Source organism: Colobus angolensis, unplaced genomic scaffold, assembly GCF_000951035.1.
Source record: "Colobus angolensis palliatus isolate OR3802 unplaced genomic scaffold, Cang.pa_1.0 Scaffold124, whole genome shotgun sequence".
Lineage (NCBI taxonomy): Eukaryota > Metazoa > Chordata > Mammalia > Primates > Cercopithecidae > Colobus > Colobus angolensis.
This window is the reverse complement of record NW_012113586.1, coordinates 1,972,245-1,998,296: the sequence shown is the minus strand read 5'-3', so window position 1 is coordinate 1,998,296 and position 26,052 is coordinate 1,972,245.

Here is a 26,052-nt window from a genome sequence, read left to right as displayed (position 1 = left end):
CTTTCTTTCTTTCTTTCTTTCTTTCTTTCTTTCTTTCTTTCTTTCTTTCTTTCTTTCTTTCTTTCTTTCTTTCTTTCTTTTTCTTTCTTTTACTTTCCTTTTCTTTTTTTACTGTGACTATTAAAGTTACAGCCAAGTTAGAACGTGTTCTTTTTGCTACACGTGTTCCCCTTTTCCCAGAGATTTTGATAACTCCCCTCACTTTCCCTTCTAGAGAATGTGGACTATTTTGTTTTATTTGGCCAATATCCAGTTAAATGATGTAGCCCTGGCCTGTAGAGCCTAGGCCATTTCACTTACAGATCAGTACAAGTGTTGAGGTTGAGTGTTGAAGTGCCTTTATATACATTCTGGATGCAAGTTCTGCTTTTCAAATGTGTGATTTGTGAATTTTTCTTCTAACTAATTTTTCTTCTAATTTTCTTCTAACCAGTAGCTTGCCTTTTCACTATTTTAATAGGCTCTTTTGTGAAGCAAAAGTTTTACATGTTGATTAACTCCAATTTATCAATTTTTTTATTTTATATATTAGCTTTTCAAGTTATATTTAAGAACTAACTTCTGGACATGAAGATTATCTTCTATGTTTCCTTTTAGGTTTTACTTTTAGCTCTATGAGTCATCTTGGGTTAATCTCTATATAAGATAAGAAATGAGACCAAAGTTTTTTTCTTTTTTTCTACATAGATACTGCACACTTTTTTTCTATATACAACTACACATGTAGTGCAGTTGTTTCTAAACCATTTGTTTAAAAGACCATCCTTTATTGATTTATTTTTTGCACTTTGATTTATTTCTGTACTTTTGTCAAAAACAAAACGGCCATATTTATGTGAGTCTGTTCTTGCCCACTGATCTATGCCTCTGTCCCTTTGCAATGCCACACTGTGAGAGCCCTGGGTTTATTTTGCTCTTCTTTTTCTGGTTTCTTAAGGTGGAAACATAGTTTATTGATTTGAGGTCTTTCTTTTTTCTAATATAAGCTTTCAGTGCTATTTGTTTCCCTCTAAGCACTGCTTTAGCCATAGCCAACAAATTTTCATATGCTGTATTTTCAATTTTAGTCAGTTCAGCGCATTTTCAAAGTGCCTTTGAGACTACCTATTGGACCCATAGGTCATTTAAAAGTGTAATGCTTGACTTTCAAGGGGTTGGAAATTTTTTCCGCTATTTTAAAAAATTTCTATTTAGTTTGATTCCATCATTGTCAGAGAGCATACTTTCTATGACTTGAATTCTTTTACATTTTTAAGATGTGTTTTATAAGACAGAAGATTACTTATCTTTGGTTTATGTTCCATGTGCTTTTTAAAAAATGTATATTCTGCTGTGTTAGGATGGAATGTTCTATAATGTTATGAGACCCAATTGTCTGATGGTATTTTCAGTTTTTCCGTATTAAGTGCCTATGAATATTTTCTGTAAAGGGCAAGGAAGTATAGTTTTTAAGCTTGTGTGCTATATACATTCTTTATGTTGTTGTTGTTGCAAACTTTGCAAAATGTAAAAACCATTCTAAGCCTGTAGGCTCTACACAAACAGGCTATGGGCTGTATTTGGCCTACAGGCCATAGTTGGTTAACCCATGTTCTATATTCTTACTGATTTTCTATCAGTATTGGATTCTTCAACTATCATTTTATATAGCATATTGGATACTTCCAATACTCTCTATATATACAAAGAATGGTCTATTTATATAGTTTATTGTATACTTCCAATGCACATTGGATTGGAAGTATTGGATTCTTCAACTATCACTTTATATCATATAATTATTGATAAGTTTGGATTGATGTATACCATTTACTATGTGGTTTCTGCTTGTAACCTGTTTTTTGTTTTTATTTTTCCTATCTTCTTTTGGGCTATTTCCACATTTTTAGTATTCCATTTTAGTTTATCTATTGAGATTAGGCTTTATCTCTCTAGCTTTATATCTTTATCTCTTTGTTTTTTAAGTGGCTGTTCTCAGGAATACTATATATATATTATATATAACTTTTCACAACCTACTTATAGTCAATAAATTGTCACTTCCTGTGAAATGTAAAAATCTTATTACCAGATAATTCCCTCTCCTCTCTCACTTGTATGCTATAGATATTTCATATATTACTTTTATGTACCTCGAAAACTCCATAAGATAATGTTAATGATGTTTGTTTTAAACTGTCCGCTGGCAACAGATTCTTTTAGCTTTCCTTTTTCTGTGCATATCTTTATTTCACCTTTATCCTTAAAGGATATTTTCACTGGATATAGACTTCTGAGTCAACAGTTATTTTGTTTCAGTACTTTAAAAATGTACCACTTCTTTCTGGCTCCATGGTTTCTGAGAAAAATCTCAACCTTTAAAATCATTGTAGCCCTAAAGCTAATGCATTATGTTTCTCTGTCAGCTTTCAAGATATTTTGTTGTGTGTCCAATTTTTGGTGTTTTTGATTATGGTATATCTAGGTATAGATATCTTTAGGTTTATTCTGTTTAGAGTTTATTGAGCTCCTTCAATGAGTAGCCTTGTGTTTTTCACCAAATTTGAGAAGGTTTTGGCCTTTGTATTCTTAATATTTTTTTTGGCATGTATCATTTTCCTCTTATTTGGCACTCCAATGAAACAAATATTAGATCTTCTTAAAATCATCCTACAGGTCTGCAAGGGTGTATTGTTTTATTTTTTCAGTCTTTCTCTCCTCTCTGATTTCCACATTGAAGAGTTTTTATTATTTATCTTTAAGTTCACTGGCTTTTCTGATATCTCCATTCTGCTATTCAACATATTCAGTGAGCTTTTAAAAAAATGTTGGTAACTGTATTAATCAGTTCTAAAATTTTCATAGGTATTCTTTACATCTTCTATTTCTTTGCTGGAACTTTTAATTATTCCATTGATTTCAGAAGTGTAGTCAGTTGCTTGCTGAAGCTTTTTAGTAATAACTGCTTTCCAGTAGTTGTCAGATAATTCTATAATCGTTGTCTCATGAAATTTGAGGTTTTCCTGGTTTTTACGTTGAGTAATTTTGGATTTTATTCTTGAAATTTTGAGTAGAATATCATGATACTTGTTTATATCCTATAAAGAATGTTAATATTTTTTGCTTTAACCCACCTTCTCCACAGGCTGTTGTTACAATGTCAGTTCACTTTTCAAAGCCATTGCAATGGTATTCAGATCTGTCCTTCATGTGCCCCACCCAATCTAAGACCTGTTAATTCAGTTCACAAAGCCTTTGGTATTTGGCTATGATCAGATCCATACATGCATAGTCTCGGGGTGGGTCCAGAAATTCATAAGTAGCTTGCTGAGGTTGTATTTCTGATTTCCTCTGTCTGAGAAATCTCTCTGGTACTTTCCATATCCTTAGAGCTCCTCTTTTTTTCGTGCTCTTTTGGGAAAGCTAGGTGTATAATTTTTCCATTCTATGACAAACTTTTACAACTGCACCTACATATGGGGCAAGAACAAGGAGAACAATGAGAGAAAACCTTGCAAAATTTATGGGCCCCTACCCTCTTGGAACCACAGCTCAATTGAATGGTGATGGGTGTTCCCTCCCCTTAGAGTTTTGGCTCCTGTGGGTTTCTATGACCTTCCACTGCCACTGCCACTATGTGATTGTGTGGCAAGTGAAAAATCAGAGAATGAAAAAAAAATTGGGAGGGATTTCGACATTCTCGATTCATGAATTATTATTTGTCTTTCACCACATCTTCAGTCACAAATAGTTTTCCCTGGTGTTCTCTCTGTCTGCACTTTGATGTCCACTTCAGGATTTCTAGTACGCTCAGTTTAGTCTGGGGGACACTGGACTACTGGGTAAAATAATAAACCAATTGCTACTTCATGATACTCATAATTCTGGTCTTCTTCCCAAATATGCCTGCTGCCATTTACTTTTCAACGTTCTTCAATTGTTGCCATATGCATCCTGTCCAGGTTTTATAGGTATATTCAGTAGGAGAAACAGGGTAGAATGTGTTTACTCCATCTTTAGGAACTGGAAGCTATGTCAGTTTCACATAGTTCTTTTGATTGTGTTTGTTTTGTTTATTTTCTGTGGCTTATTTATTTTCTGTCATTTCTCCCATTTAGAATGAAGCTCCATTCTCCCATTTAGAATGAAGTTCTATGAGTCCAGTGACTCTGTCTAGAATTTCACCACTGTATTCTTATAGCCTACAAAAGTACCTGGCACATAATTTTAATTTAATGAATATTCGTTGAATGACCAAATAAATAAAAGTAGGCTGTGAGTTGGTCCTTAAAGTGTGACATTACAGTGGTGAACAAGTGTAGAGAAAGGAGTTTCCAGTCACTTGAGCAGTGGATAAGCAGCAAGCGATGGCATGAAGGTGGAGGATTGGGCAGGAATCACTTTGAAGGATAGGAATTAATTTGTTTGTCTGAAGCAGCGGGCTCATGTAGTAGAGGTACTGATAGTATCCAATGAGAACAGAAAGATAGATTGACTCTAACCTAGGTAGGGACTTTAATAAACAAACAATAGTGATTAAATTTTATCCTGTGGGCAATAAGGAAGTGCTAAATATTTTCAAACAGGTAAGTTATATGATTAAAAACTGCAGTTTAGAGCAATTGCTATCGCAAGAGAGGGAAGAGAATGAATGCAAGGGGGCTTGTTAGAGACAAGTACATTGGGATGGTGATTTAAGAGCATAAATCAAAAAGTACTAGTAGAAATGGAGAGGAAATTTCTAATGTATTAACAAACCCCTATTGGTTGATTGATATAGTCAGAATGGAGAGTACAATTTAAGAAAATACCAGGACCTTTATCAAGAAGAAAAGGCAGGTTTCTCCAGAGAATACAGAGAATACGAAGACTTTAACAATGCTTTTCCTTGCAACGTAAAATTCCATTTCTAATCTTTCAATGATAGAATGTAACAGAACACTTCTCCATCTCCATTTCTGTTCCTTGGCCTCCCAAGCCTTATTGTTCTGGGACTCTGACCTTTCTTTAGTTGCCTGGCATCCAGGCAAGTTCTCAGCTGTCAAATTTCTATCCAGGTGGCCTCCATAAATATCTCAACAGAATTTATTTTCTTTAATTTTCTTTGGCCTTACTTGAGAATTTGCTGATTGGAAGACTGTTTGGGGCCAGTATGCTCAAAGATGGATAGCCACATCTGCTAGCCATTTGGATTAATTATTACACCTGTGTCATAAAACCTGCATTAATAAAGAGGTGACAAGGAGACTCATACTGCAGCTTAGACAGAACCCTCACTCCTTCCCAATTTTCCATCCCTATCAATGGCATGCCAGCATCTTACTCTTCTGGCACACCACCTTGGAGTATTCCAGGTTTCTTCCTCCAGCACCCCCATGACTAGTGTGTATCCTTCTGATTCTTCATCTCAAATACCTTTCGGATCCATCCTGTCCTATCACTTTTTAGTCAATATTCTAATCTGAGCCTTCTCTAATCACATGACACCTAGAATATTACAAAATTACAAAATCATCCCTCTTGCCAGCTGCCTGCCCCTTCTGACTGCCCTTTACACAGTAGAAAGGGTCTTGTTTCTCAGACATTTTGATCAAATTATACTCCAATGCTTTGACTGCTAAGAATGTATCTCTCATCTTTGATCTATTAATGGGGGCTCTCAGAAATTTACATAGTTTTCTGTTGTCCTTACTTAAATCAAACGCAAATTCTTCATGCTGGTCTTTAAGACTGTCCACCAATGTCTCCCAGTATTATTGTCCTTATTTATGACTGATCTTTGACCTATAATTGCTTTCTATTCTAGCCAAGCAAATCTACTTGTTCTCATGTGCACAAGTGTTTGATTCTTGGACTGGCTGCTTCAAACCTTAACTGCACAAAATACCTCTAAATATTCTTACCGTTTTCCTTCTGCCAAGTTGCCCTGAAAAATTCTTTCCAGGAGTCATCCCTGACACAGCCTTCAGACCCTCATATATGGGGTCCATATTAACAAGAGATCTGTAGCCTAATAGGAAGCTGTTGAGAATCTGATGCATGTAAACCCAGAGTAGGTACTGAAAATGAAGAAGGGAAATAGCTTTTGTATCTTTAGTCTAGGCTGATGCTGATGAAAAAGAACTAGTTCTTGTAATGTATAAGTCCTTGGCAGAAGTTTTTACTATGTTGCAGAAATATTTGACACACTTGGGGAAGTGAAGGATAAAGCAGACAGTGGCCTAGGCAGTCAGATCTGGAAAATCAACTATGGCAATAAATGAGATGACAGATGTTGCAACCTCATATCCCTTATACAAAAAAAAAAAAAAAATCATTAATAAGAAATAGGCAGCCTGGATGAAGAAGAGAGGAAGAAAGGGTATCAATGTGCCAAATATAATTTATTTCAATTATTTGCCCCTCTCAAAGTATTTAAACTATTAAAGTACAACCATTAAGGTACAGTTGTAGAGACTAATCATGAAGCTTCATTTCATTTTGTGGTTGGAAATAGATGACTTAAAAACAAGTTTTATAGGGGGATACAGAAGCTCTGCTTTCCTTTCTCTTTACATTTTTCAGTAGAATGATTCAGTAGATTTAAATAGGATAGACCTAAGTAACTTGACATTCTTATGATAGAGGAGAATGTCTCCTCTATAGATGAGGAGAAAATTACAGTTCTGGTCAATTCTCTAGTTTCTATTGAGCAATCACTTTCTTCCCTTTCCTCTCATATAGTTTATTCTTTTTTACTTCTACATCTCTGTCTTCTCACTTTCTCAAACTCCTTCTTCATTCTGTTTTTCTCCTTTCTTTACTGAACCACATTGCTCTGAAATGTAAAGGCAAAGAAAAATCATTAATCACTCTGCAGGGTACAGTGCTTAGACGGCTGTAGTTGCTGAAGGAGATCTGTTTAGCATCAGCTGATTTTTCATTTCCTTTCGGTGAGGAGAGTGGACTGCTTTGTGTCCCTGAGGCCAGGCAACATGAATGCAGGTATTGAGTGTTCAAGAAGAGACAATTAAGACCAAGTGCTGGGGATACAATAGCATTTAAATTAATCTAATACCTAGACTGGAGTCCTTAAGCCCCTCCTTTGCTTTCTCTGGCTTAAAGATTCAGATTTCTTAGGCTAGACATTGGTCAGCATAACTCTGCATTCTCTGATGGACAATTTCTTTTCTCCTTATTTTTCTACTCCTCAGTTGAAACCTATCTTCCTGAATTCTAAACATTGAACTATACAGTTTTCAAAGGTCTTCCTTTTATGGGACAAGACTCAGTACTACATAAAGATCTTCTAATGCCCTATAGATTATTTATGAGAATTTGACAGCTGTAGAATTATCTAGCCTTGAAATGAAAATTATATGAGAGACTGATCCTCTACTCAGAAAAACATTAGAAAAATCTAGTCAATTTTGAATGTTTGTGCATAAGGGCCAAAAAGGATAACAGCAATATTTAATCAACTCTCCTCATTTTATAGGTGATACATAGAAAATAAAAGCAATAACAATAAGTACTTATTGAACTCAGATGAGGCACAGTGTGAGAAAAAAGTACCAGACTTTAAATATACATGTGAAGAAGTCACGTAGAACACAGTATGGAGAGATAGGGGTAGAAAAATATCAAAGACAGGTTAAGAGATGTAGAGAGTAAATTGAAAAAATCAGTATGCATCTGATAAGCATTTCAGAAGGAGAGATTATGGATAATGGGGGAGGGGAATTTCCATATCATTGATAAGGATTTTCCAGAATTGAAGAAATCTATGAGTTCGCAGATTGAAGAAGTGTGTGAGTCAAAGACAAAATAATAAAATAAAGTAAATCGACAGTTAAGTATATTGTAATGAAAGTCTATTTTAATAGAATACTAGTGTTCTGGAATAAAATTTTAAGAACATTATGAGGATAAAGAAAAAATAGCCTAACAAAAGACATTTCAATAGATGAAAAATAGGGGACTGATTTTTCTCAAAATAGTGAAAAGGAAGGACAGATGACTTAGAATACTCTCTTCTCAGAAGGCAAAAAGAAAATAATTGACAACCTAGACATCTGTAAACAGACAAAGCAGTATTCAAGAATGAGGGTGAAATAAGGAATATTTCGGATGAAGACAATATATTTTTATAACTTACTACCTCTCACTGAATAAACCATTAAAAACCTATATCAGAAATAATTAAATTGAACCAGAAGGATGAAATAAGGTGGCAGAAATAATAATAAGTAAGAAGTTACTAAACTAAGCCATGCCCAGCGTTCTTTGCCTATAAAACCAGTTACCTGGGAAGCTGAGGAGGGAGGATTTGCCAGCCTAGACCACATAGCAAGATCCAATCCCTAAAAAACAAATGACTAAACCAAGCTTTTGACAGAAGTTAAAATCAACTGTCACAAATAATTATTAATGTTTTCAAAATTAATTAAATAAACATTTAAGATTAACCTCAGGTTTTCTTAACCGATGAGTAGACGTCAAAAATTTAAAGTTAACCATTAAAGAATGAAAATAGATTATGTCTATGTGTTCCAAACAAGCAGGTCAAATCAATAAACATAGGAAAGGATAAAAAAAAAAAAAGCAACAAAGAGAAAGTATAATGATAGAAAAAAATACATGAAATAAGATATTAAAAACACAACCAAATAGCCTTCTGCTTGTGGAAAGGATATAGTTGACACTATCAGATCAATACTCCCAGTACAGGAACTAGAAAAGATTACTTATAAAAATCAATCTTTTTTAAATCAAGGAGACATGAAAGTAACAAAAAGTAGTTGAAATAAAATCCCAGACAGCAATTTCTAGGTGAGATGACAATCGCATGCCATGTTCTTCTTTAAGGGAGTAATACCATTTTCAAGTGAGAATGGAAAATATGGCTTAGCGTCAGCTCAGCAACTCTACTGAGGGAAAAAGAAAACAATGAAACTTTAGATAGGAATTTAAAGGATCGAAATGCATAGCCACTTTTTCCAACAGTATATTTGCTGAGTTCTAAGGATGCAGAGGGGGCTAGGCTGGGCTGAAAACTTTCAAAAATCAGAGTAAACTCTCTGTCACCTTGGAGGACTTAGGAGATAAAATCCCATCAGAGTTGGAGACTCAAAATAATTGCTATATTTAGAAGCTGCATGGGACAAGAAGCTAAAAAGGTAAGTTCAAAAACTCTTTATGACAAGACTGAACCTTACATAGTATTTTAAGGCTTGATAGACTGTCAATCAAAAGCTTCAGAGAGTCACAAATGAGGACTAGAAACAAAGCAGAGATAGACTGGTCTTACTAAAACCACGAATTAATAACAGAATTGAGATCACCATATTCTCACCTTACCTACGTAACAAAAGAAGGAATTATTTTGGGGGGATAAGTATTATCATTTGCAATCTACAGTCTCTATAGTCTTTTACATACAAGATCCACAATACAATTAAAAATATGAGTCATATTAAGAGGTATAAAAATGTGAACAATAATTGAGAGAAAACAGAAGACTGGAAACATATCTGCTCATGATACAGATATTGGAGTTAGCAGAGGATGTTAAAACAACTTATATAAATATTTAAAAGAAAATAAAGGAAAAGGTGAAAAAAATGTAGACTCTTAACAGAAAATGAAATTTGAAGAATAATCAAGTAGACATTCTAAAACTAAGAATTATAATATCTGAAATTAAAATCTTGGTAGTTGGAATTTTACAGTACACTGGACATAGCAGAAGAGAGGATTATTGAACTCAAGTACTGATCAATAGACAAATGAAAATTGAAGTACACAGAGAAAATTAGAAAAGAACATAAGAAATACATGAGTCAGTGAGATAGTCTGCTATGTATGTAATTAATCACAGGATAAGAAGAGAGAGAAAGAGGAGATAAAAGCGATAAAAGCAATAATTGAAGAGATAATACTTAAGAATGCTGAAGAGCTGATGAAGGACACCAACCCACAAATTCAAGAATCTATGAAACCCCAGTGACAGTAAATACAAGTAAAAGTACTGTAGGTGAACCAGAGTCACACACTGAAAACTAAAGACAAAGAAGAAGTCTCAAAAGCAGCCAGCAATGGAACTGGGTAGTGAGGGAACACTTTAAAGAATCAACAGTGCAACTGGTGGTTAATTTTTCAGCAGAAACTATAACCAGAAGACAAATAAATGACATTAATAAAACAAATAGAAAAAACTAAAATAGGAAAAAACATTAATCTAGATTTATATACATAGAGACAGTATCTTCTAAAAATGAAGGCAAAATTAAGATGTTTGCAAATAAACAAAAGCTAAAATAATCGGTTGCCAGCATACCTACACTAAAGGAACTTTTTTTTCAGGCTGCAGAAATGATCCTAGAAGAAAAAGTAGATCTACAAGAGGAAATGGAGAGCACCTGGAATGCATCATCTTCTGGGGTATATAATAAATACAAAAGCAAACATGTGACCACTCTAGCGCAAAGTCCAGGTTTGGGGAGAGAGGACGAGTAGAATTAAACAACTATAAAATTGCAAGCTTCTTGCATTATTCATAAATTGCTAAATTTCTAACTTAACATGGATTATCATATGATATATGAGAAGTACATTGTAATCACTTGAGTAACTACTAAAGGAATAATTCAAAACTGTATAACTAAAGAACTAACAGAGAGATAAAATGAGGCCGGGTGTGGTGGCTCATGCCTGTAACCCTAGCACTTTGGGAGGCTGTGGCAGGTGGATCATTTGAGATCAGGAGTTTGAGACCGGCCTAGCCAATATGGTGAAATCCTGTCTCTACTGAAAATACAAAAATGTTAGCTGGCTGTGGTGGCTCATGCCTGTAGTCCCAGCTACTTGAGAAGCTGAGGCAAAAGAATCGCTTGAACCTGGGAGGCAGAGGTTGCTGTGAGCTGAGGTCGGGCCACTGCATTTCAGCCTGGGTGGCAGAGCGATACTCCATCTATAAATAAATAAATAAATAAATAGGAATAAAAATATCTGCTTAATTCAAAAACACGCAGGTATAGGAAAATAAATGGACAAATGGGAAAAAAATCCAAAATATTATATTTGAATCGAACTTTATTATTAATTACATAAAGTGTGAGTAGACCAGATACCTCAATTAAAATTCAAAGATTGTCAGATTGGATTTAAATATTAGAAAGACAAAGTTTGGCTGATTGTGAAGAATGGAAAATGCTATTACTGTAGCTGATGTTGCTAGGAAAGACAAAGATGGATATTTCATAATGAAATTAGGATTAATACAATAGGAAGATATAACAATCCTAAATTTGTGTGTATCTAATAATATACCATCAAAAATATATAAAGCAAATATTGACACAACTTAAAAGAGTGAAAAATCCATAGTTGTAGTTAGAATTTAATGCATCTATCTCAATAATTGATAGAACAAACAGGAAAGAAAAAGATTAGTAAGGATATAGAATATTTGAACAACAAAATTAAGCAAATTAACTTAATTTATGTGTATATAGGACACTCTTCTCAAACACATTAGAATGCACATTCTTTTCAAGGCACATGGAGCATTTAATAAAATAGACCACACATTAGCACATACAGTAGATATCAACAAACAAACTAAAAAAAATTGAAAGCATATAGCCACTTCATGTGGTGTTAAATTAGAACTCATTAAAAAATATATAAGTAGAAAATCTTCAAAATTTTGGAAATTAAGCAACAGACTTCTAAGTAACACATGTATGGATCAAAAAAGGAATCAAAATTAAAAGTAGTATATATTTTGAATTGAGTAATATTGAAAATATGACACCAAAAATTGTGGGTTACAGTTAAAGTAGTACTTAGAGTAAAATTTATAGCTTTAAACACATATATTAAAAAGTAAGAAAGGTTGAAAGTCAATAATTTAGACTTCTAACTTAGGACGCCGGGAAAAGAAGAGAAAATCAACATTTAAAAAGTAGAAAGAAGAAAATAAAAATAAGAGTTGCAATAAATAAAATAGAAAGTAAACATACAATAAAAATCAAGAAAGCTAACTTTTTAAAAAAGAGTTTAATTTTTAAACCCCTAAAAGACTCACAAAAGGAAAAAAATATTAAATGACCAGGAATGGACTAGTAAACTATTCCAAACATTTAAGAAAGAATATGAATCTGAAATGGGCTTTTTCAGAAGATGGAGAGAAGTAAACACTTCTCAATATTGTATTAGGCAAATATATTATTGGTATCAAAATATAACAAGGGCTTTACAAGAAAGGAAAGTTAAAAGCCAATATCACCTTTAAGCATAGATACAAAAATCCTAAACATGATATTAACAAATCAAATCCACCAATATATAAGTGGCATAATATATGAGGACTAAGTGGGGTTTGTTTGGCCAGGTCTGGATTGAAAAATCAACCAATGTCATCCACCACATTATCTGATTCGGCTCTGTGTCCCTATCCAAATCTCATATTGAATTATGACCTTCACTGTTGGAGGAAGGACCTCATGGGAGGCGATTGGATTATGGGGGTGAATTTCCTCCTTGCTGTTCTCATGATAGCAAGAGTTCTTTATAGCAGTGTGAGAATGGCCTAATAAAGAAAATTGGTACCAGAGAACTGGGACATTGCTATAAAGATACCAGAAAATATGGAAGCAGCTTTGGAACTGGGTAATGGGAAGAGTTGAAATAGTTCGGAGGGCTCAGAAAAGACAGAGATGAAGGAAAGTTTAGAACTTCCTAGTGCTGGTGGTGATGTGGACAGTGAAGTCCAGGCTGAGGTGGCCTCACATGGAGATAAGGAACTTACTGGGAATGGGAACAATGGTTACTCTTGCTATGCGTTAGCAAAGAGACTGGTGGCATTGTGCCCCTGCTCTAGTGATCTGTGGAACTTTGAACTTGAGAGAGATGATTTACGGTATCTGGTGAAAGAAATTTCTAAGCAGCAAAGCATTCAATATGTGCCCTGGCTCCGTCTAAAAACCTACATTCATTTGCTAAACAAAGAAATGACCTGATACTAGAACTTATATTTAAAAGGGAAGAACATAAAAGTTTGGGAACTTTGCAGCCGGACCACGCAATAAATAAAAACAATTTATTTTCTGGGGAGGAATTCAAGCCAGCTGCATAAATCTGCATAAATAAAGAAGAACTGAATGTTACTAGCCAAGACAATGGGGAAATGGCCTCCAGGGTATTGCACAGACCTTTGAAGCACCCCCTCCTATCATAGCCCTGGGGGTGTAGGAGGGAAAAATGGTTTCCTGGGCCAGGCCCAGGGCCCTGCTGCTCTGGGCAGCCTCAGGACATGGTACCCTCCATCTCAGCTGCTCCAGCTCTAGTCGCAGCTAAATGAGGACAAGGTATGCTCAAGGCATTGCTTCAGAGAGTACAAGCCCCAAGTCTTGGTGACTTCCATGTGGTGTTGGGCCTACAGGTATGCAGAAGACAACAGTTGAGGTTTTGGAATCTCCGCCTTGATTTCAGAGGATGTATGGAAATTGCTGAATGTCCAGGCAGATGTCTGTTGCAGGGGCAGAGATATCATGGAGAACCTCTACTAGGGCAGTTCAGAGGGAAAATGTGGGGTTTGGACCCCCAAACAGAGTCTCTACTGGGGCACTACCTAGTGGAGCTGTGGGAAGAGGGCCACCATCCTCTAGACCCCAGAATGGTAGCTTCACTGATAGCTTGCACTGTGCATCTGTAAAAGCTGCAGGCACTCAACGTCAATGCATGAAAGCAGCTTCAGAGGCTGTACCCTGCAGAGCCACAGGATCAGAGCTACCCAAGGCCTTGAGAGCCTGCCCCTTGCATCAGCATGTCCTAGATGTGAGACATGGAGTCAAAGGATATTATTTGGGAGCTTTAAAACTTGATGACTGACCTGCTGGGTTTTGGACTTGCATGGGGCCTGTAATCCCTTTGTTTTGGCCAATTCCTCCATTTTGGAATGGGAGCATTTATGCAATGCCTATACCCCCATTGTATCTTCAAAGTAACTAACTTGTTTTTGATTTTATAGGCTCATAGGTGGAAAGGACTTACCTTCTTTCAGATGAGACTTTGGACTTGGACTTTTGGGTTAATGCTAGGATGAGTTAAGACTTTGGGGGATTGTTAGGAAGGCATGACTGTGTTTTGAAATGTGAGAAGAACATGAGATTTGGGAGAGTTCAGAGGTGGAATGGTACAGTTTGGCTCTGTGTCCCCACCCAAATCTCATGTTGAATTGTAACTCCCAATGTTGGGGAAGGGATCTGTAGAAGGTGGTTGGATCATGCGAGCAGATTTTTCTCTTGCTGTTCCCATGATAGTGAGTGAGTCCTGATGAGATCTGGTTGTTTAAAAGTGTGTGGCACCTTCCCCTTCACCCTCTCTCCTGCTCTGCCATGACAAGACATGCTTGCTTCCCCTTCACCTTCTGCCTTAATTTTAAGTTTCCTGAGGCTGTACAGCCAAACTTCATGTACAGTCTGTGGAACTGTGAGTCAATTAAAATTCTTTCCTTCATAAATTACCCAGTCGCAGGCAGTTCTTTATAACAGTGTGAGAATGGAATAATATGCCATATTAACAGATAAAGCTGGGGAAAACATGTTTATCTTAATAGATGCAAAGCTTTTGATGAAACTCAGCATATATATATGATATAAATTATCAGCAAACTAGGAGTAGAAGAGAACTTCCTCAATCTAATAAAAATCATCTACAAAACCACACAGATAGTATACTCAATGTCGTAACATTGAAACTGTTGAATATGTTCCCTTTGAGGTCAGAAACATGGCTAAGATATTTGTTTTTACCACTTCTGTTAACTATTGTCGTCCAGTGCAATAAGAGAAGGAAAAGAAATAAAAGGCATAAAGATTGCAAAGAAAAGAGTCAAACTGCTTTTATTAATAATCATGCTGTTTTGTAAAATAAAAAATCACCAGAATCTATAATTTTTTTTTCTTTTGAGATGGAGTCTTGCTCTGTTGCCCAGGCTGGAGTGCAGTGGCATGATCTCAGCTCACTGCAACCTCTGTCTCCTGGGTTCAAGCAATGCTGTTGTCTCACCCTCTGGAGTACCTAGGATTACAGCTGCGTGCCACAACACTGGCTAATTTTTGTATTTTTTATTAGAGATAGGGTTTTGCCATGTTGGCCAGGCAGGCCACAAATTCCTGACCTCAGGTGATCCACCTGTGTCAGTCTTCCAAAGTGCTGGGATTACAGGCGTAAGCCACCACACACAACCAGAATCTACAATTTGAATTAATAAGTTATCAAGGTCATTATTACTAAATTAACTCATGCAAGATAAATACATTAAAATCAATTGTATTTATATATATTAGCAAAAATTTGAAAATGAATTACAAAATATTTAAAATAGCTTCAAAAATTGTGACTATGAGGCATAAAGCTAACAAAACATTGCTGAGAAAATTAAGAACAAATACCCCTTTTTCATGGTTTGGAAGACTCGTGTTGTTATAAATTCTCACCAAATTTGTCTATAACCAAAACCTATTTATTTGAAAAGATTAATAAGATTAATAAACCCTTACTGCAGTTGATCAAGAAAAAATATATGGTGGAATGTATTTATAATTACACAAAATGTAAATTGCTCAAACTCACCCAGACAGAGGTTTTTAAATAGGATTTAAAACAAGGCTGGGTGCAGTGGCTCACGCCTCTAATCTCAGCACTTTGGGAGATCGAGGTGGTGGATCATGAGGTCAGGAGATCAAGACTGTCCTGGTTAACACAGTGAAAACCCATCTCTACTAAAAATACAAAAAAATTAGCCAGGTGTGGTGGCGGGCACCTGTTGTCCCAGCTACTTGGGAGGCTGAGGCAGGAGAATGGTGTGAACCCGGGAGGCGGAGCTTGCAGTGAGCTGAGATCACGCCACTGCACTCCAGCCTGGGTGACAGAGAGAGACTCAATCTCAAAAAACAAACAAACAAGCAAAAACAAATAGGCATATTTTGTTTACTTGAGATTAACTCAAATACAATGACACAAAAATGAGTTGTTTACCAGAAGAGGAAATCCAAATGGCTAATAAACATATGGAAGGTTGTGCAATCTCATTTTTAATCAAAGAAGTACAAATTATAACAATGATGAAACTCTACCTCCCAAGTGATTCCACAAGTGTTGGTGAGAATGTGGAGAAAAGGAAGTTCTATGCATAACTAATGCAGGTATAAATTTTCAAAGCAACATGTCAATACATAATAAACTGAAATTATGCATATATACAGCCCAGAACTTACACTGGAATGTTGGTGAAAATGCTCTCATTTGGGCACCAGAAAGCATGTTTGAGGATACTGCATCATTTCTTGTAATACCTGAAAACTGGAAACAATGTCAATGATCAGAAATATACATGTATTTTAGCATATTCAGAGTGATCCTACATCCTGAGACAATCTTAATTTATGCCTATTACATTGATGTAATTAAACCAAGTTTAGTTTTCAAAAGAGGTCTTCATTGGATCATAAACTATATATGCATTCTAGATATATTCATGTACTGAAGTACTAAATAGTTATGCACATGATTGAAATAAATGCGTTAGTATAATATGTGTTAACCAAAAAGAAAAATGGGAAAAAAGCATAATGATAAGTGAAGAAAGTCAAGTTGCAAATAGATGTATACCCCATTGATACAATTTATGTAAAATTTGCAACAAAAAGCAATACTGCATATATAAGCATATACATATGTAGAATATTACATATATGTGTGTGTGTATATATATGCACACCTGTGCCAGTAAAGTTTTATTTTTCAAAAAGATCTGAGATCAAAAAGGTAAAAGGATAACATTTGTTAAATCAGGCATTTATTATGCTGTTGAATTTTCCATAATTTCAAAAATAATTAAAATTATATTTTAAAAATTTTTTTTAAATGTTGGTGGCCACATCCATCTTTGGTACTTTAGAAACTGTTTTTGTCATGGAGAGGAGCTTTGGCTGGGTGAGCTTTAAGGTATCCTTAAATTTAATTACTTTAGACACTCAGAGAATTGGTAGCAATCCTATTGATACTAATGCAAAAGATAGGGAAAGAGAAAATCCTCCCTAAAACATTCTGTTAAGCCAGTATCACTCTAATACTGAAACCAGGAAAGGACATAACAAAACAAGAAAACTACAGACCAATATCCCTGATGAACATAGATACAAAAATTTTCAACAAAATACTAACCAAATTCAACAACATATCAAAAGATAATCCACCATGATCAAGTGGGTTCTACACCAGGAATGCAGAGATGGTTTAAAATACACAAGTCAAGAAATGTGATACACCACATAAACAGAATTAAAAACAGAAATCACATGAATCATCTCAACAGATGCAAATAAAATCATTTGACAAAATTCAGCATCCATTTATGAATAAGACCCTCAGCAAAATCAGCATAGAAGGGACATACTTTAAGGTAATAAAAACTATCTGTGACAAACCCACAGCCAACATTATATTGAACAGGGAAAAGTTGAAAGCATTCCCCCTGAGAACTGGAACAAGACAAGGATGCCCACTTTCACCACTTCTATTCAACATAGCGATGGAAGTCCTAACCAGAGCAATCAGACAAGAGAAAGAAATGAAAGGCATCCAAATCAGTAAAGAGGAAGTCAAACTGTCGCTGTTCACTGGTGATATAATTGTATACCTAAAAAAGCCCTAAAAACTCATCCAAAAAGCTCCTAGAACTGAAAAATGAATTCAGTAAAGTTTCAGGATACAAAATCAATGTACACAAATTAGTAGCACTGCTATAGACCAATAGCAGCCAAGCTGAAACCCAATAAAAAAAATTCAACCCCTTTTACAATAGCTGCAAAAAAACAAAAAACAAAACCAAAATAAAAACTTACAAATATACCTAACCAAGGATATGAAAGATCTCTCCAAGGAAAACTACAAAACACTCCTGAAAGAAATCATAGGCAACACAAACAAATGGAAACATATCCCACGTGCAAGTATGAGTAGAATCAATATTGTGAAAATGACCTTACTGCCAAAAGCAATCTATAAATTCAGTGCAATTCCCATCAAAGTACTATCATTGTTATTCACAGAACAAGAAAAAACAAAAAAAAAAAAACAAAAAAAACTCCTAAATATCATACAGAGCCAAAAAAGAGCCTGCATAGCCAAACCAAGACTAAGCAAAAAGAACAAATCTGGAGGCATCATATTACCCGATTTCAAATTATACTATAAGGCTTAGGCAGAGACTTTGTATTAGTTCATTTCACACTGCTGATAAAGACATACCAGAGACTAGGCAATTTACAAAATAAAGAGGTTTAATTGGACTCACAGTTCAAGGTGGCTAGGGAGACCTCACAATCATGATAGAAGGCAAGGAGGAGGAAGTCACATCTTATGAGCATGGTGGCAGGCAGAGAGAGAGCTTATGCAGAGAAACTCTCATTTTTAAAACCATCAGATCTCATGAGACTCATTCACCATCACAGGAACAGCATGGGAAAGACCTGCCCCCATAAATCAATCACCTCCCTTGGGTTCCTCCCACAACATGTGGGAATTGTGGGAGTTACAATTCAAGATGAGTTATGGGTCGGGACACAACCAAACCATATCATTCTGCCCCTGGCCCCTCCCAAATCTCATGTTCTCACATTTCAAAACCAATCATGCCTTCCCAATGGTCCCCCAAAGTCTTAATTCATTTGAGCATTAACTCAAAAGTCCATAGTCTGATGTCTCATCTGAAACAAGGCAAGTCTCTTCTGCCTATGAGCCTGTAAAATCAAAAGCAAGTTCCTAGATACAATGTGGGTACGGGCATTGGGTAAATATAGCCATTGCAAAAGAGAGAAATTGGCCAAAACAAAGGGGCTACAGGTCCCATCCAAGTCCGAAATTCAGCAGGGCAGTAAAATCTTAAAGCTCGGCTGGGCACGGTGGCTCATGCCTGTAATCCCAGTACTTTGGGAGGCTGAGGCGGGTGGATCACGAGATCAGGAAATCGAGACCATCCTGGCTAACATGGTGAAACCCCGTCTCTAATAAATATACAAAAAATTAGCTGGACTTGGTGGCAGGCACCTGTAGTCCCAGCTACTCGGGAGGCTGAGGCAGGAGAATGGCCTGAACCCCCAGAAGTGGAGCTTGCAGTGAGCCGAGATTGTGCCACTGCACTCCAGTCTGGGCAACAGAGCAAGACTCCGTCTCAAAGCAAAACAAAACAAAACAAACAAACAAACAAACAAACAAAAATCTTAAAGCTCCAAAACGATCTCCTTTGACTCCATGTCTCACATCCAGGTCATGCTGAGGCAAGAGGTGGGTTCTCATGGTCTTGTGTAGCTCCACCCTTGTGGCTTTGCAGAGTATACCTTCCTTTCTGGTGCTTTCATGGGTTGGTGTTGAGTGTCTAGCTTTTCCAGGCACATGGTGCAAGCTGTTAGTGGGTCTACCATTCTGGGGTCTGGATGACGGTGGCGCTCTTCTCACAGCTTCATTAGGCAGTGTCCCAGCAGGGACCCTGTGTGGGGGCTCCAACCCCACATTTCCCTTCCACACTGCCCTAGCAGAAGTTATCCATGACAGCCCTGCTCCTATAGCAAACTTCAGCCTGGGCATCCAGGCATTTCCATACATCTTACAAAATCTAGGTGGAGTTTCCCAAACCTCATTTCTTGACTTCTGTGCACTTGCAGGCTCAACACCACGTTGAAACTACCAAGGCTTGAGCCTTGCAACCTGTGAAGCCATGGCCTGAGCCCTGCATTGGCCCCTTTCAGCCATGGCTGAAGCAGCTGAGATGCAGGGCACCAAGTCCCTGGGCTGCACACAAAACGGGGACCTTGGGCCAAGCCCACAAAACCACTTTTTCCTCCTAGGCGTCTGATTCTGTGACGGGGTGGGCTACTGTGAAGACTTCTGACATCCCCCAGATACATTTTCCCCCATTGTCTTGTGGATTAACATTTGGTTCCTCGTTACTTATGCAAATTTCTGCAGCTGGCTTGAATTTCTCCTCAGAAAATGGGATTTTCTTCTCTATCACATTGTCCAGCTACAAATTTTATGAACTTTTATGCTCTGCTTCCCTTATGAAACTGAGTACCTTTAACAGCACCCAAGTAACTTCTTGAATGCTTTTCTACTTAGAAATTTCTTCCACTAGATAATCTAAATCACCTCCCTCAAGTTGAAATTTTCACAAATCTGTAGAGTACAGACAAAATGCCACCAGAGTCTTTGCTAAAACATAACAAGAGTCACCTTTGCTCCAGTTCCCAACAAGTTCCTCATTTCCATCTGAGACCACCTCAGTGTGGACTTTATTGTTCATATCACTGTCAGCATTTTCGGCAAAGCCATTCAACAAGTCTCTAGGAAGGTCTAAATTTTCCCACATTTTCCTGTCTTATTCTGAGCCCCCCCAAATTGTTCAACCTCTATGCCTGTTACCCAGCTTCAAAGTCACTTCCAATTTTTGCTTATCTTTTATGCAATGCCCCACTCTACTGGTACCAATTTACTGTATTAGTCTGTTTTCATGCTGCTGATAAAGACATACCTGAGACTGGGCAATTTACAAAAGAAAGAAGTTTAATTGGACTCACAGTTCCACATTGCTGAGGAGGCCTCAAATCATGGTGGAAGGCAGGGAGGAGCAAGTCACATCTTATATGGATGGCACCAGGCAAAGAGAGAGCTTGTGCAGAGAAACTCCCATTTTTAAAACCATCAGATCTCATGAGACTCACTCACTATCACAAGAACAGTGCAGGAAAGATCTGCCCCCATGATTCAATCACCTCCCACTGGGTTCATCCCAGGACATGTGGAAATTGTGGGAGTTACAATTCAAGATGAGATATGGTGGGGACACAGTCAAACCATATCAGACTTCATGAACAAGAAAATACAACAAAAACAAAGATAAATAGATGTGACTTAATTAAACTAAAAAAACTTCTGCATATCAAAAAAAAGTAATCAGCAGAGTAACCAGACAACCCACAGAGTGGGAGAAAAGCTTCATAGTCTATATATCCAACAAAGGACTAATATCCAAAATACACAAGGAACTTGAACAAGTCAGCAAGAATAAAACCGAATAATCCCAACAAAAAGTGGGATAAGGACGTGAATAGACAGTTCTCAAAAGAAGACATACAAATGGCCAACAGACATATGAAAAACTGCTCAGCATCACTAATGATTAGGGAAATGCAAATCAAAACCACAATGCGATACCACCTTACTCCTGCAGGAATGGCCATAATCAAAACAATTAAAAAATAATAGATGTTGGCATAGATATGGTGAAAATAGAACACTTTTAAACTGCTGGTAGGGATGTAAACTGGTACAACCACTATGGAAAACAGTATGGAGATTCCTTAAGGCACTAAAAGTGGATCTATCACTTGATGCAGCAGTCCCACTACAGGGTATCTACCCAGAGGAAAAGAAGCCATTATACAAAAAAAGAGACTTGCACATACATGTTTATAGCAGAACAATTTACAATTGCAAAAATATGGAAGCAACCCAAATGCCAACCAATCAATGAGTGGATAAAGAAAATGTGATACACACACACACACACACACACACACACACACACACACACACACACACACACACACACACACACACACATCATGGAATAATAGCCATAAAAAGAAATGAAACAATGGCATTTACAGCAACCTGGATGAAGGTGGAGGCAATTATTCTAAGTGATGTAACTCAGGACTGGAAAACCAAACATTGTAATTTCTCACTTATAAGTGGGAGCTAAGCTGTGAGGACTCACAGGCGTAAAAATGATACAATGGACTTCAGGACTCAGAAGAAATGGAGGGAGGGGGGTGAGGGATAAAAAACTATACATTGGGTACAGTGGTGTACACTGCTTGGGTGATGGGTGCACCAAAATCTCAAAAATCGCCACTAAAGGACTTATCCATGTAACCAAATACCACCTGTTCCCCAAAAACGTATTGAAGTAAAATAATAATAATAGTAATAATTACTCCATTAATATAAAAGCCCTTTCTTCAGCTGAAGATGAATTTTTCTTCTTTAAGGTCATACAACAGCCTAACTTTTAACAAGCCTATGCACTAAACAAAAAAAGGCCAGGTGTGTTGGTCTTGGATAGGTCTTAAGCTTGGAAAATATTGCTTTAACCCTTTCTCATTACCCAGTGCACAACAAAAACAGACTTCTGTGTTTGGCTAGATATGAGAACACTTTGATGTCTGGTATGATCTGACCAGTTGATAAAAGAAGGGGTAATTTTCACTAAGAAAAAAGTTCCATGTTATTATCCGTCTGTTTGAGATGAAAAGTTTATGTCTAGGGAGTTCACAGATAGGGTTGTGAGCCTTTGCATACGTCACAAATCTGCGGATGACTTGGTGATGAGTAAGTTTGTTGCTGTGGCAGATGGGGCCTCATTTTTTTTAATAAGATGCTTAACAGCTACCCTCAACTTTTTTCTTCTTGTTTATTCAGTTACTGCTTTTGATGGAATTTGGAAAAGGTAGAGGCTCCCTGAGCACAGGGAATACCTTGGCCTAGTCATGGGCAAAAGAATAAAATGTCTAGTGTGCTCCCTGACCGGAATTATGACAAGCCTGGCCAAACACTGCTGTGAATCTGGGTCCAGATATGCTTCTAAAACCTGCATACAGTACTGGTAAAACAAGAAATCTGAGCCAGTGTTCCAGATCCCTCTTTTCTCAAGGGCATAAGATGTTTTATCTAGTGTAAAGCTTAGAATTATAAAAATGCCAGAGTTGAATATGACATTAAAGATAAACTCCCATCTAATTAATGAATTATATCACATTTACACAGATACAGAACTCCTCAGCTATCATAAATCAAAACTGCTTTTTCCTTATTATCATTATTGTCGTCTCATTAAAAACCACACAGAACAAAAACACAGGAGATACATTGCAATAAAGTTTTACTGCATTGTTTGATAAAGTGAAAAGCAGAGGCATGTTTGGAGTCAGTTCTTTTTTGTATGTGTGGTAAAATTCAGCTGTGAATCTTTCTGGTCCTAGACATTTTGTTGTTGGAAGATTTTTTATTTTTATTACTGAGACAATGTTACTATTATTGTTTTGCTCAGAATTTCTGTTTTACTCTGCTTCAATCTTGGGAGTTTGTATGTTTCCAGGAATTTATCCATTTCCTCCAGGTTTTCTAGTCTGTGTATGTAGAGATGCTCATAGTAATCTCTGATGATCTTTTGTATTTCTCTGGTATCAGTTGAAAAATCACCTTTATAATTTCTGATTGTGTTTATTTAATTTTCTTTCTTTTTTCTTCATTAATAAAGATGGCAGTCTATCAATTTTGTTTATCCTTTCAAATCACAATTATTATTATTATTTTTTTGAGGCAGAGTCTTGCTCTATCACCCAGGCTGGAGTGCAGTGGTGCGATCTCGGCTCACTGCAAGCTCTGTCTTCCAGGTTCATGCCATTCTCCTGCCTCAGCCTCCCTAGCTGGGACTACAGGCACTGGCCACCACGCCTGGCTAATTTTTTTGTATTTTTAGTGGAGACGGGGTTTCACCATGTTAGCCAGGATGGCCTCAATCTCCTGACCTTGTGATCCATCCATCTCAGCCTCCCAAAGTGCTGGGATTACAGGTGTGCACTACTGTGCCCAGCTCAGATCACAAATTTTTAATTTCATTAATCCTTTGTATTTTTTTTTGGTCTCAATCTCATTGAGTTCCACTCTACTCTTTTTTTTTTTTTTTTTCTGCTAGCTTTCGGTTTGGATTGTTCTTGTTTTTCTAGTTTCTTGAGGTTCTATGTTAGGTTATTAATTTTGTGCTTTTCTCTTTTTGATGTAGACATTTAACACTAAAAACTTTCATCTTAGCACTGCTTTTGCTGTATCCCAGAAATTTTGGTATGTTGTGTCTCTTTTCATTGATTTCAAAAATTTTTAAATTTCTTTCTTAATTTCATTGTTTATTCAAAGATTATTCAAGAGCAGATTGTTTAATTTCCATGCACTTGCATAGTTTTAAGAGTTCTTTTTGGTATTAATTTCTAGCTTTATTACACTGCTATCTGAGAAGATACTTGATGTGATTTCAATTTTTAAGACATTTATTGAGACTTACATTGTCCCAAGCATATGTTCTATGTTGGGGTATGTTCCATAAGAAGAACGTAAACTCTGCAGTTGTTGGGCAAAATGTTCTGTAAATGTCTGTTAGGTCCATTTGGTCATGAGTTCAATTTATCCATAGTTTCTTTGTTGATGTTTCTGCCTTGATCATCTGTTCAGTGTTGTTAGTGAAGTGTTGAAGTCCCTCACTATTATTATATTGCTCTTTATCTCTTTCATTAAGTCAGTTTCTTTGTTTGTTTTATAATTCTGGGTGCTGTTACATAGGATGCATATTTAGGACTGAAATATCTTCCCATTGAATGGATCCCTATATCATTATGTCATGACCTTCTTTATCTTGCTTTTTACTGTTATCAGTTTACAGTCTGTTTTGTCTGATATAAATATAGACACTCCTGCACAGTTTTGGTTTCTGTTTGTACGAAATTTCTTTTTCCATCCCTTTCTCTTGGATCTGTAAATCTTTACTAGTTAGATAGGTTTCTTGCAAGCATCATATAGTAGGATCTTGTTTTTTATCCATTCCACCGGTCTGTGTCTTTTAAGTGGAGCATTTAGCTCATTTATATTCAAGGTTACTATTGTTATGTGAGGTTTTGTTCCCATTATAATGTATTGTTTCCTAGTTGCTTTGTAGTCTCAGTTGTGTAATTGGTTCATAAGACCTGTGATTTTTATGCTTTTGGGTGTCGTTACGATGGTGAGTATTGCCCTTTTGTTTTCATGTTTAAAACTCTGAGCATTTCTTGTAGAACCAGTTTAGTGTGATAAATTTACTTAGCATTTGCTTATCTGTAAAAGACTGTTTCTCCTTCATTTATGAAGCTTCATTTAGCAGGATACAAAATTCTTCGCTCACAGGTTTTTTTCTTTGAGAAAAGTGAGAATAGGACCCCAATCTCCTCTGGCTTATAAGGTTTCTGCTGAGAATTCTGCTATTAGTCTGATGGGATTTCCTTTAGAGGTGATTAGACACTTCTATCTTGCTACTTTTAGGTTCTTTTTTTTTTTTTCATGTTGACTTTGGATAGTCTGATGGCTACATGCCTTGATGGAGTTCGTTTTGCAAAGTATTTTCCAGAGGTTCTTTGATCTTCTTTTATTGTGAAGTCTAAATCTCTAGCAAGAACAGAGAAATTTTCTTGAATTATTCCCTAAAATAGGTTTTCCAACCTTTTTTTTCTTTTCCCTTGGGAATACCTATAACTTATAGTTTTGCTCACTTTACATAATTCTATATTCCTTGAAGACTTTGTTCATTTTTTACATTCTTTTTTATTTTTGTTTTCAAACTTTAAAATTCTTTCTTCTGTATTGTCTATTATATTAATGCTTTCAACTGTGTTTTGTAAATCCTTCAATGAACTTTTTGTTTCTAGAAGCTCCAGAAGAGTTTAAATATCTCTTTCTCTAGTAAATTTTTAATTAATATTTTGAATTGTTTTGCTGATTTATTTGTGTTGATTTTCAACTTTCTTTTGGATCTTATTGAGCTTTCCTACAATTCATATTTTGAATTCTTTACCTGTCATTTCAGAAGTTTTATTTTAGGTAGAATCCATTGCTAGAGATCTAGTGTGATCCTTTCAGGGTGTTGAAATGGCCTGTTTTTTTATACAGCCAGAGTTCTTATGCTGGTTCCTTTTCACCTGGAGAAGCTGTCACTTCTTATTTTTGCATATACTTTTGTTTGAATGGGACTTTTTCTTTTCACTCTTCGAGAGTGTGACTGTAGCATATGCTGGGTGGGTTCTTTGGCTTTGCTTCTGGGTGCTTTTAAGAAGTCAAGGTTCTCACAGTGCAATCAAACTAGAACTTAGGACTAAGGAACTCAATCAAAACCGCTCAACTACATGGAAACTGAACAACCTGCTCCTGAATGACTACTGGGTA